Source organism: Pseudorca crassidens, chromosome 10, assembly GCF_039906515.1.
Source record: "Pseudorca crassidens isolate mPseCra1 chromosome 10, mPseCra1.hap1, whole genome shotgun sequence".
Classification (NCBI taxonomy): domain Eukaryota; kingdom Metazoa; phylum Chordata; class Mammalia; order Artiodactyla; family Delphinidae; genus Pseudorca; species Pseudorca crassidens.
Genome location: NC_090305.1, coordinates 1,446,986 through 1,459,733, shown reverse-complemented (window position 1 = coordinate 1,459,733; position 12,748 = coordinate 1,446,986). Strand labels below are relative to the sequence as shown.

The window sequence follows — 12,748 nt, the reverse complement described above, 5'->3', positions numbered from 1 at the left end:
TCCCTAGTTCTGCACTTCCTCATCTGTAAAATGGGAATGGCAACAACGTGAGGCGCCTGAGGGAGGTGGGGAGTTGGTTGAACAGGAGAGGCAAGAATGTGAGCACGCATGCGATCCCCTGGACCTCAGGCTGCAGGCCCAGACCTGCCGGTTAGAGCCACGTGGGCCAGTGTGCCCACACCTGAGTGGGACTTCATGTTTAATCACAAGCTGATGAGATTTGAAGGAACTGAGTTATATGTTTAATAGCTATAACATCATCTTGGCCCCAGTTCTCTAAAAATGGCCCTAGGGCGGCAGCTGGAGTTTTCTGCCGAGGCATTGATTCTGTCTTGGGAGAAATTCTGAGTGTCTTTATTACTTATCTGGGAAATAGGTGAAGGAACTTGCATGTAGGGTGGGTAGACTGATGCTAGCAGGAGAGATGTGGTACAAATCTTGGCAGTTCAGTCGTGGAAATGAATAAAACGGCTGTTAGAGTATCATTACTGTTGGCTCCAGACAGCGGTCGAAGGTGTAGTCTAATTTCTCCACGTTGTTGGCTCCCCCAAGTTGACATCTGAATGGACACACATTCAGAAGTAGTGATTTTGATCAAAATGTTTGACTATTGTATAATATAAAGAATATGCGATCACAAGAGTGCAGTATTTTCAGGAACACATGGTGGTGTGTGTGGACGTGAGAGCGCCGTGCTGATGCAGAGGTGTATTTTCAGGAACACATGGTGGTGTGTGTGGACGTGAGAGCGCCGTGCTGATGCAGAGGTGTATTTTCAGGAACACATGGTGGTGTGTGTGGACGTGAGAGCACTGTGCTGATGCAGAGGTGTATTTTCAGGAACACATGGTGGTGTGTGTGGACGTGAGAGCGCCGTGCTGATGCAGAGGTGTGCAGTCTGCTGCGCTGGCAGCAGTCATGTTTTGCAGGAGGATATTGTTATTCTTGACATCAACTTAAAAAACTTAAGGCTGTTCTGTAACATGGCTCGACGGTCATTCTTTCCTCCCTTGCTGGGATGTATCCTTGCAGACTTCACTGAGGAGCTAACTGATGAGCACTTTTCAGAACCTGGGAAAAGCCTTGGAGTCACACTGGAATTCAAATCCTGGTTTTGCCTTGTGCTCCTCACCAATGTACTTGACCAAGACAGTGGTGTGATCTCCTTCGTATTTGAAGAAGATCGCTGGTGCCACATGGATATGAGGGTTCACGAGTGGGAGAGAAGGTGCCAGTTAGGAGGTTGGTGCAGTGGTCCAGGCAGGAGGAGATGGTGGAGTGGACAGGAGTCTTGGCCGGGAGGTGGAGAGACTGATGTGTGTGATGTTTTGAAGTTGGATCGATAGAGTTTGCTGATGGATTGGATGTGGGGAGTGAAGAGCAGGGAGGCAGGGATGAACCCTGAGTGTGTGTTTGATCATTTGGATGAATGCAGATGCCATTTAGGGGCCAGAGAGACATAGTTTGAAGAGAGGGATGGGTGGGAATTGAGAATTGAGAAGTGCTATCTTCCTTGCTCCTATGAACCTTTTGATAAATCCTTTTAAAAGTGGAATTTCATAGATCTGACTTACATAATATTGCTACAGATGACTTGGAGAGGAAATACCTCATGAGGGAGGCTTCTGGGAGTCTCCAGTTGGTTCTCATGCCTTCGGAACATCGGAGAAAGAAATCTTTTTGTTTATGAAATATTTTGGAAACTCTCAGAAAAATCCTTTGGAATGACTGGGAGGATTTGTCCACGTGAGCTGTGATTTATTCCAGAGTGGCATCCTGCTCTGTATTTTAATCGGCATGTGCTATGTCCCAACTCGTCCCACAAAGGAACAAGTTCCTCAAGTGGTGAAGTGTAGTGTGTGGACAGCCCTCCAGCTGGATCTCACACAGTGTCCTTTCCTTAAGGCAATGAGAAAAAGGAAAGGAAAAACGCAACTTTCATACTAGCTTTTAGCTCCTAAACTTTATTTTCCAAACCATTTGTGTTTGCTTATACCCCCATGTTTTTCCTTAGTAAATTCAAATGATGAAAAAGATCAAGATTCATTATGAAATTTGTGATTACCACTCTGGCCGAGAAAACCGATTAGTTCTGGTGTGTACCTCTCTCTGCAGCCTTAGAGTCCCTGCGGAAGGACCCAGGTGTCTTTGATTTGGGCTCTGTAAGGTGAGAGATCCTGACCCTCTTTTTCTTTTTTTTCCCCCAGAAAGAGAGGGCCTTTGATATTTTGAAATATGCCTTGTGGCTGCCTAGCCTCTGGCATCTCTGCCTGTGCTGGTGGCCAGCTTTGACCATTCTCTGGCCATCGTTGGTTCAGGCCCGTACCCCTGAGCGGTCCTCACATGCCCAGGTGCTGCCATTCAGACCACAGACTGAGAATTACTTAGTTAATCTACCTGCAGAGAGCTTGTATTTCATGATTGGCACTTGTCAAAAAATTGTGCCACTCCTGTGTAGGATTTTTTTCATCTGTAGTGTAATTGGATGGGTGTACCATCTGAAATTTCATTTCTATTTTTAAGTGAGAATTTAATTCATCTTACTGACTTTGGCAGTCAATCCAAATTTCAAAATGGAGAACCTTAGAATGATTTTTTTTAAATAACCTTTTGTTCTCCTGTGGATTGATACTACAATTTCTTGAAATCAAGTTTTAAAGATACTTTTAAATTTTTTATTATGAAGACCGATTGCCTTTTTTAAATAAAGGAGTTGTCTTACAGTTAAGCTGGAATTGCTCTAGGATATGTCTGTATGTTTTGCTGTTGTGATGCTTTTCTGTGTGCACTGTGGTGGTTTGCATTGATTCTCCCCTCTTGGGCTAACTGGTGGTGCTCCTGCAGACAAGCAACATTGTTACTCATTGTTATGCCCACAAAGAGAGCACAGCTCCCCACACCCTCCCTTGCCCGGCACAAGGCAGCTACTCAATGAAAGGACGCCGAGAGACTTCAAATTGCTCTCTTCTGACGATCACGTCCCTCTTCTTCTGTGCCTAGTCATGGTGTGGATTATCTTGTATCCTTGCAATGTGTTTCCAAGGGTGTGTTTTGGCATCAGAACATCCTTGTTCATGGGGAAAAGTCAGCATATGGATGTTCAGACATTGGAAGGGGAATCACAGGGAAGTTCTATTAAATCCGGACTTACAGCGCCAGCTGTGCTTCTGTCATTGTCCAGTTGTTTTAGTCTTCATAGCCTCCACTCCAGGTCTGTTGTGCTGTCCTCATCTTTCTGGGTTTCACACAGGCCCGTCCCTTTTAGCAGAATGTCCTTTTCCTGCTCTGTTGAGACCAAGCCCATCCCACACCTCCTCCCTTCACAGCCTCACTGTGCTTGGATGGTTCCTCCCCTCTTTAGTCTCCGAAGAGGAAAACGTGCCTCTTCCTACCACAGCTGCCCTTCTGGGTCCAGCTCCGTTTATTTTGTACCCTTTCCTCTTGTTCTTTCCGCCACCTGCCCACAAACTTTCTGAAATCAGAGATCTCTTCCTTTGGCCCTCTAGCTGCTTAGGTTGCTTTCCTGCTCCTCTGTGTGCCTCGATGGCCACAGCTTTTCAGAGCGTCCCGTCCATGCCTGGCCTTTGGCCTGACGCCCACTCCTGGCCTGTGTTCAGGGCTGTGTGGAGCCTGGTGGGAGGGGCCATCCCTGGGGGAGGGGCTTCATCCATCGCTTCTAGACGAATCCCCCGCTTCATTCCCTGGGCTTGCAGGGGTGGGCTTCTGAGGAGGGCAGTGAGAGAAGGATCTCTCCTTAGATTGTCATGTTGTCCCCCCCCGCCCCCCGTCTCCTGAATCCGTTGGGGCTCTTATGGTCCCCTCTCCCCACCCGGAACTGGCAGATCTGGGCTGTCTCTGCACCTGGTCCTGAGGTGACCCATTGCCCTTTGGTTTCTGCAGACATCCTCTACTTCTTCACTGGTCTGTTCCCCGCCCACCATCGTCCCCTCCAGACTAGCTTGTTCACCAGCTGCTGTTAGGAGCTTCGTGCCCCACTTCATGAGGACTTGTACCCACTTCACAGATGAGGGGCAGAAATGAACTGATTTAGCTGAAGTCACACAGCTGGTAAAAGCCCAAGCCTTTGACCTCAAAAATCTGTGTTTTTAAACATTGTTGCATTGCCCTGTTGTAGCTTCCTAGCACTTAAAATTCTTTGAACAGTGAGATAAAATTTTTAGACAAAAAATTTGGATAACATGTTTAAGAACACTGCTAATATGTAATTCATCAGCAGATACAGTGAAGCAGAATCTGTTCTGATACTATTTTTTAATTAGCAGAAATGGACTTGGGATCCTGGTTGGCTGATGTGGGGAGGCCATCAGCTCTGGGTGTAGATGGGGAAGCCTGGGACCTCAGGGTCAAAGGTTGCCAGGGTCAGCTTTTGCCTGGAGGCCACGTCTGATGTCATCAGCTGCTTGAGGACAAACGGAGCATCTTTACTCTGAGGAACTTCTGTGTGATGAGGTTATGTCCATGGGCGGCTTGGTGGGAACATTGCTATGTTGTTGCCCCTGTTTCCTCGTCTGTAAGGTGGGGGTAGAAACAGCACTGCCGTATCAGGTGGAGACGATACAGCTTGTGCACGTGGCCTCCGAGTTAATGAGTACACAGTGCTTAGAGAATGTTTCAAGGGCCGTGTAAGTGTTGGATGTGAAATAATCATGACTGTTATTGTTAATAGAGACCCAGTGGATACTCGATTTATGGCAGATTGAGAGGGCGTGTGCCTGTTCTTGTGTGTGTGTGTTGAAACACAACGGGTTCGTTTCTCAGCAGCTCTGCTCCTCGAGGCTTGGGTGTCGCGGTGGGAGTGTGATGGGGCGTCGAGTTTGATGCAGTGATGCAGCTGCTGTCGCTGTATTTCGTGGAGCCTGAGGGTGCTGGGCTGCCCTCCTTTTCGACCCGCCTTGGTTCCCTCAGGAAGATCTGGGGGGCCATGGAACTGACGGATCTTCCTCAAGGCCAAGGTGGCAAACATTCTTGGCAGTGAATTTCCTCCTGGAGTTCTATAATGCTCCGGTTTAGTTCTGTCAAGCCCAGGAACCATGTTGTTGTTATTCTTAAACTGCTTAAACTGGCTGAGCCTTCTTAAAGGCTAGTGACACTCTAGTCACACCTTAAACGTGCCACTCCTTTACCCGCTCTTCGGCTGTAGTCCATCTTTGCTTGTATGTTTCTTTTATTCAGTTTGTTGTCCATTTCTATTTCATTGAGTAACATATAATACAGACTGTGCCTAGTTTGCTCCCTAGCTTGCACACATCCAGTTGAGCCATTTCTATATTTTGTTATGGAATTGATTTTAACTTATTTTTGTAACTCAGAGAAGAAATTCATAATAAAATTGAGTATTTAAAGGTATTGCCATTCTTACACTGCTGAAGATATGTTGTTCTCTTTTTGAATTAGTGCTTTTTAAGTTAACTAATGTTAATAACTAAAACATCTTTTTCAAGAAGCAAAAATGTAATGATTTATTAGGTTTCCAAATCTGGCCAACCATGAGAATCCTAAGCGGTGGGGAGGGAGGCTTTGAAATGATTATATTCTGCTGTAGTTCCCATTGCCAGTCCCAGATGACTGTGACCACGAATCGGGTTCTCTGGGTGGTGTGGTTGGGTGGGCAGAGACTCTTCCCTGTTCTGCAAGGAAGGATGGGCGGGATGCACACAGGGTTCTTGCTCCCCAGCTGCAGGTCTTTTCTGTTTCCTGTATTTTGAATATGTTCTGGAGCCTTTAAAAAGTGGGTGCCTTTCAGTTCTATTCCCATTTGTTATACTGTTCTTTGACCATGTGAACAGTATTTGAGATGAAAATGAAATAAAACAAAAGTAGGACGATCATACCCTTAAAAGAGAAGCTTCATCTAGAAAAATGTGAACTATTCTGCAGGCATAGTTTTTTTTTTTAGTAAATTTATTTATTTATTTATTTATGGCTGTGTTGGGTCTTCGTTTCTGTGCGAGGGCTTTCTCTAATTGCGGCGAGCGGGGGCCACTCTTCATTGCGGTGCGCGGGCCTCTCACTATCGCGGCCTCTCTTGTTGCAGAGCACAGGCTCTAGAGGACAGGCTCAGTAGTTGTGGCTCACGGGCCTAGTTGCTCTGTGGCATGTGGGATCTTCCCAAACCAGGGCTCAAACCTGTGTCCCCTGCATTGGCAGGCGGATTCTTAACCACTGCGCCACTAGGGAAGCCCCTCTTGTGAGGATTTTTAAGCCGCTTTTCTATCAGCTGGACCTTGGCTGGAACCACCTTTATAGAAATGTGGTTTACTCTTCAGTTCCTCAGAGTGCCTTGCAGTTCCTAACTTGTCCCCGATTTATGTCTGGTGACTGTAACACTGCCTGTGTTTGAAGTTACCCCAGATATTAAGAAAGTGAATGATTTTTAGTTTTTCCCCTATAAAGTTGATGGTGGAATCTAAAATGAAATCCACAAATTGTCTTTGACTCTCAGTGTCTTTTTCAAACACTCTATCTACTACTTAAACTCTCAGTATTCACATGATATAGTTCCTAATCTCTACATTGTGTCTTGTCAGTTGAATATATTCAGATGGAATTTATAATATAAATTATTATTTTTGTTCTGTTGTTGACTATGAAGACTTAGAAATCCATGGAAATTGAGAGTACATTTTTGTTCTCTAAATATTCAGAAGGGGAGTTCCTTTAATAGCTTTGATCTTGCCTGCAGTGGTTGTGTTAAATTTATATTTAGAAACAGAGTCCTTATTTGGCATCCACTTTGCCCCATTTTGAGAGTTTATTTTAAAAGAAGCAGTTGATGTGTTCTGGCTAGTATTTGAAGAAAGTAACTGATTCATTCAACTTCAGGAAGTATAGCAAAGAGAAGAGAAAGCATCGTAGAGGTCTCGATCTGTGGTACATGAACTGAAAGCATGTTGGGGCTTTCTCTACAGAGAATCCTCTCTCTGAACAATGAACAAACATAGGGTGCTGGCTCTTTCACATTTAGAGTGATGAGACCTTAGGCCCCGCGTGCCGAGGCTCGCATTCTGTTAGCAGTGAGTGACCCTCTGCTTCCCTTTATTTCTTCTGCTCACAAACCTCAGGGCTTGATGTGTGCAGGTGCCACTCTCGGGCATGGAGGTAGTTTGGGTCTGTGGGCCTTCTGTGGCGGGCAGAACCGATCGTCCTCTTCCCTCCCTGCTGTTTGCACAGGCCCCAAGGGCTGAAGAGGGGACATGGGAAGAGCTGCAGCATCAGGATTGCCACTACACCTGCTCTTCTGAGGACGGATGGGAGGAGGAGAGGAGGAGAACACAGAAAAAACAAAGATGGGAGAGGCACTCTAGAAAAGTGCCGAGGCTTGAAACAGTGCCCAGGGAGGGGAGCTGTCTGTTGTCGTGGACCCTTCCTGCCCAGCCTCGGCTGCCACTGTGTGAGCAGAAATGTTCTAGGTCATGTGACAGAAGTCTGACCTGAATCCTAAAAACAGCGTCACATCCCTCAATCAGGTCGCAGACTGGAGCCAGTTTATGGACCCAGAGCCCTCCAACGAAGGGGAGGCCAGCTCCTCTCGAGGAAGGACCCCAGCATTCTGCCCGAAATTGGTGCCGTTAGTCTTTCCCCTAGACTTTGCCAGAGGGACCTGCGGCCTTTCACTAGGGTAACTGCGTATTGGGGAAAAGGAGATAGTTGGATTTTTCAGGCTCTAAATTGATCCTAATTCCAGGAGACCCTGGCCCTGAACTGACACTAACTCCAGGAGACCCGAAATGTCACTGGTCAGAGTAGGGGCTTACGGAGGTCAAATGATCATGGAATTTTACCTTAGGTCCCCTCCTGGTGGGCCCAGTGGATCCCTGAGCCCGTCCTGGGGTTATATCCCCCGTTTTGGAATGCCTGATTGAATAGACATAGCAGCTGAGACAATCCCCACGTTGGTTCCCTGAGCTGCAGAGTGAGGGCTGTGATGGTGGGAAAGGCCAAGTGGAAACTAGTAGAACCACCTCTCCTGAGGAAAATGGTGACCCAAGAGGACACCACCTTCCTGGGGGGACCGTGGAAGTTCGCGCCTCTACCAGGGGAGGTGACTCCGGTCAGTCCCCGTTCACCGCACCTGCTCAGCCTGTGCGGAGAGAGCCGCAGGGTCTTGGGGGCACCAGGGCGTTACTGTGAGCTCAGCTGAGTGGGGCTGGTCGCAGCTGCTGCACAGGGCGTGAGCCCATAAGCGGCTTCCCTGCGATTCAGCCCTGACCCCGGCAGGAACTTTTCCTTTACACCTGTCCGTGAGGACCGCCAGAAGCAGCGTGTGGCTGGGCCAAGGCCAGTGGCTCCCTGCCGCGGTCCCGCTGCGGGGGAGTGTCAGCTCTCCAGCCCCGGGGCGCAACTCAGTGGGCCGGGGTCTTGATCCCTCTTCCCTTCACGAGACACCACGCTGGTCTGTTACGTGGATGAGCTGCTGCTGGGCCCGTCCAGTGCTCTGGACTTCAGTGGTGAGACGTTTGCACGTCGCAGGGAGGGAGAGAAATCTGACTACAGTTTGGAGGGCTCTACCGCAGTGAAATCCCTCGGGTCCCGCGGCGTGGGCACGTCAGGATACCCTCCTAAGGTGAAGGATAGGCTGTTGCTTCTGACCCCTCTTACAGTCACAGCAGAGACACAACACCTAGCAGCCCCTTTGGACTTTGGAGGTAATGGATTCTTCATCTGTGTGTGTCACTCTGGCCCATTTCCTGAGCGATCGAGAAAGTTGCTGGTTTTGAGCAGGGCCCAGAACAGGAGAAGGCTCTGCAGAGGGTCCAGGCTTCCCCGCACGCTCCTCTGCCAGTCGGGCCGTATGATCCAGCATATGATCCAGCAGATGCCACGTCCGTGAGGCGTCAGGGATGGGTAGGGATGCAGTTTGGAGCTGTTGGTGGACACTGCAGGTGCGTCGCAGCACAGGCGCCGACAAGCAGAGCCTCGCCACGCCCCACCGAAAACTCCTCTCCTCTTGAGAAGCACGCGAAGCAGCTCTTGGTCTGCTCCTGGCCCTCAGTCGAGGCTGAGCACTTCACCACAGCCCACCAGGTAACCGTGCAGCCCGAGCCGGGTGTTATCTGCTCCGTCGGCCGTGAGGCTGGGTGTGCACGACAGCACCCCGTCCTCAGGTGGAGGTGGGATGTGCAGGTGGGCTCGAGCAGGCCTGTGGGGCACAGAGAAGTCACGTGAAGGAGCCCGAGTCCCCACGGTCCACTTCCTTGCGCTGCTCCTCTCACCATCTTCCGTCTGTGGCCTCATGAGGAGCCCCCGATGGTAGATGATGGAAGAGGAGAAGACTTGGGCCCGTAAGTCCACCAGATGGTGGGTCGAGCGGCACTCTGGCCCTTTCTGGGAGGGGCAGTGATGAGAGGCATCCCTCCTGGTTGGCAGAGCTTTGAGCTGTGCGCCTGGCGGTTCCCTGTGCTTGGAAGGAAGAATGGCCAGGTGTGCAGTTATGTGCTGACCTACCTCTGTGGCCAGTGGTTTGGCCTGACGGTCAGGGACTTGGAAGGAACATGATTGGAAAGTTGGTGACAAGGCAGTGTGAGGAAGAGGTATGTGGATGGACCTCTCTGAATGGGCAAAGCCAGGAAGATACTATGTCCATTGAGTGCCCACCAAAGGGTGATCTCAGTAGAGGAGGATTTTCATGATCAGGTGGACGCGTGATCCGTCCTGTGGCTCCTGGTCAGCCTCTTTCCCAGCCACCCTGTCCTCGCCCGACGGGCTCATGAGCAAAGTGGCCGTGGTGGCAGGGATGGGGGAGATGTGTGGGCCTAGCAACGTGGGTCTGTGCTCACGAAGGCTGAGAGCCCGGCCTGCCGGCAGCAGGGACCGTACTGGGCCCCTGATGCGGCACCGTCCCCCGGTGACCAGGCAGCTCCCTGGCGGCACTGTGAGCGCTGGACCACCTCCCTCATGGCAGGGCAGCAGTTACTGCACTAGACGCTTGCTCGGGATACAGATTTGCCTTCCCTCCGAGCCGCGCCGCTGTCCATGGACGTACAGAGTTCCTCTCTCCTGTCACGGCTTTCCCTGCGGCATCGCCTCTGCTCAGGGCAGCCCCTTCACAGCACATGAGGTGCCGCGGTGGCCAGGCCCGTGGACGCCACTGGTCTCACCATGTTCCCCACCCTCCTGAGCAGCCGACTTGACAGAACAGTGGAATGGCCTGTCCGAGGCTTGATCACAGAGCCGGCTGTCCCCTGCGGAGCTGGGGCTCGGTTCCCCAGGACGCCCTGTCTGCCCTGAATCTGCTCCACCTTGTGGTGCTGTTTATTCCACGGTGAGGATTCGTGGGTCCAGGAATCAAGGGGTAGAAATGGCAGTGGCACCCCTCACTGTTACCCCTGGTGACCCATCAGCAAAATTTTTTTTTCTCTTCCTGTGACCTTATGCTTTGCAGCCTAGAGGTCTCAGTTCCAGAGAGAGGGATGCTTCCAGCAGGAGACACAGCAGTGACCCCACTGAACTGAAGTTAAGACTCACCGGCCACTTTGGGCTCCTCAGGCCTCTGAGTCAACAGGCCAAGAAGGGAGTCACGGGGTTGGTGGAGTGATTGGTCCTGACCACCGGGCTGGACAGCTGCGCTGCAGTGGAAGAGTGGAAACCAGTGGGAAGCCACAGCAGAGCCACGCAGGCAGGACTGTTCACGTCCCAGACCCTTCAGGAGCGAAGGTTTGGGCCACCCCACCAGGTGGAGAACCACGACAGGCTGAGGTGCTTGTTGAAGACAACGGAATACGGATGGGCAGTGAGAGAGGATAGTTATAAGTGCCAGCTGCAGCCCTGTGACCAGTCACAGGACAAGGGCTGTAACTGTCATGAGCGTTTTCTCCTTACTATCGTCTGTCTGTCTTTCCTTCCCTTTCTGATTCCCTTATCTTGTAGCTTAAGATGTGGTGACTTGATATCATAGTAGTTAAGGGTTATTAGTTTTATATCATAGTATTTATGTTATGGGACATCAAGGAGGAGAACGTCACTCAAGTACTTTACCTCCTCTCCTGGGGAAAGGCTAGATCATTTTCAGTGGCACGTAGGACAGTTGTATCACGTTAGGCTGGATTGTGACTGTATTATTATCTGTATTAGGAGATTAATTCTGGTTTAAGGAGAGGCGATGCCTATGGGCCCCATCTTCACAAAGCCTGCACTTGTGATGGTGAGTCCTGTGTGTCCACTTGACTGGACCAAGGGTGCTCCGACATTTGGTCAAACGTGATTCTGGGTGTTTCTGGATGAGGTGAACATGGACCGTGTAGGCTGAGGAAAGCAGGTGACCCTCCCCAACGTGGTGGGTCCCGTCCCATCAGTGGAAGGACTGAGTAGAACAAAAAGGCTGACCCTCCTGCAAGCCAGAGGGAACCCCTCCTGTCAGGTGGCCTTGAGCTGGGACAGCAGTCTTTTCCTAACTTCACACTCAGCCTGAAGCGTGGGCTCTTCCTGGGTCTCAAGCCTAGTGGCTTTTGGACTGGAACTACCTATCGGCCCTCCTGGGCCTCCAGCTTTCGGGCTGCCCACCTTGGAACTTCTCAGCCTCCTTAATTACATGAGCTGTTTCCTTGTAATAAATCTCTCCATTCACACAGACACACACACACTCACACACCCCTCCAGCTGGTTCCATTTCTCTGGAGCACTCTGGCTGACACAGGCTGTCTAGTTCCTGCCTGTCCTGTGCTTGAGAATCCTGTCTGACGTGACTTGGTTTGGGCCTCTGACTTTTCATTGGTGATTCTTTTTCTCCCTGGAATGTCAGGCATCGGATGTTTTCTCAGGTATCATCTGAGAAGGCAGATACATGACTTTACACCCTTCCCCTGGCGTCTTTCTAGTCCCTGTTCATTGTTGGGAGAGTTTCTTGTTGTCCTGTGAGCCACACATCAGTATCACCATCATTCAGTATCACCGCCCGAGCCTCCGAGGCATGACATCAGTCTTGACTGGACGTCTTAAGGGCTTTCCCAAATTCTCCTTACGACAGCTTCACATCAGCGCTGTAGTGCTGGAGACACGTGAGAAAGAGCGTTTTCTCAGTCGACGGGCTGTTGCTCATCTAATCTTTCTTCTTAGATGGTCACAGAGCAGGTAGGGTGGTAGAGAAGGTGGCCCTGGGCACACAGAGTGGCAGGGATGGAGTGAGACTGCAGGGGCCCCAGAACCCAGACACTAGGGCGGAGTTCCGTGCTCCTGGGAAGCGAGGGGGACGTGTGCGTTGCCTCCTCAGGCCAGGGCCACGTTTCAGACGTAACTGATCCAGTGGGTCTCAAAGCTTGCCACGTCGCAAAGCACCTGGAAGGGCTCTGTGTGTGTGTGTGTGTGTGTGTGTGTGTGTGTGTGTGTAACATGAAAACCTAGTACCTTTGGTTCTGTCAGTTGTACCAGGAATAATTTTACTAGCAATACATGTGACTATTTTAAGTATGAAGTTTAAAGCTCTTCTAACACAGAAACATAAAAACAAATTTACTCTTTTCTGTGAAGCAATCAGTTTCTGCTTGCTCATGGAAGACACATAGTTTTAAGCCCCAGAGGTATAAGAAAAAAAATTATGGGAAAGAACTTTGTGAACAGATGTCTGTTATTTGATTTTGGCTGCAGAAAACCACAGTCTTAATTTGTGGAACACTGGTGTTCCGTGGGAGGAGAATTTGAGAACCACTAAAAACTTGTCTGATCGGTTCCTTTTCACCAGAGCAAAACTTGGCCTCTACACGGTGTCTTACTCAAGATTTCAAGGTCACGTAGC

General features: G+C 49.9%; 1 protein-coding gene across 3 annotated transcripts in view; it reads left to right on the top strand.

Annotated features, from left to right (window-relative positions):
• The window catches only part of GMDS (GDP-mannose 4,6-dehydratase), a 479,216-nt gene that overhangs the window by 42,618 nt on the left and 423,850 nt on the right, over positions 1 to 12,748 (top strand). The window lies entirely within an intron of this gene.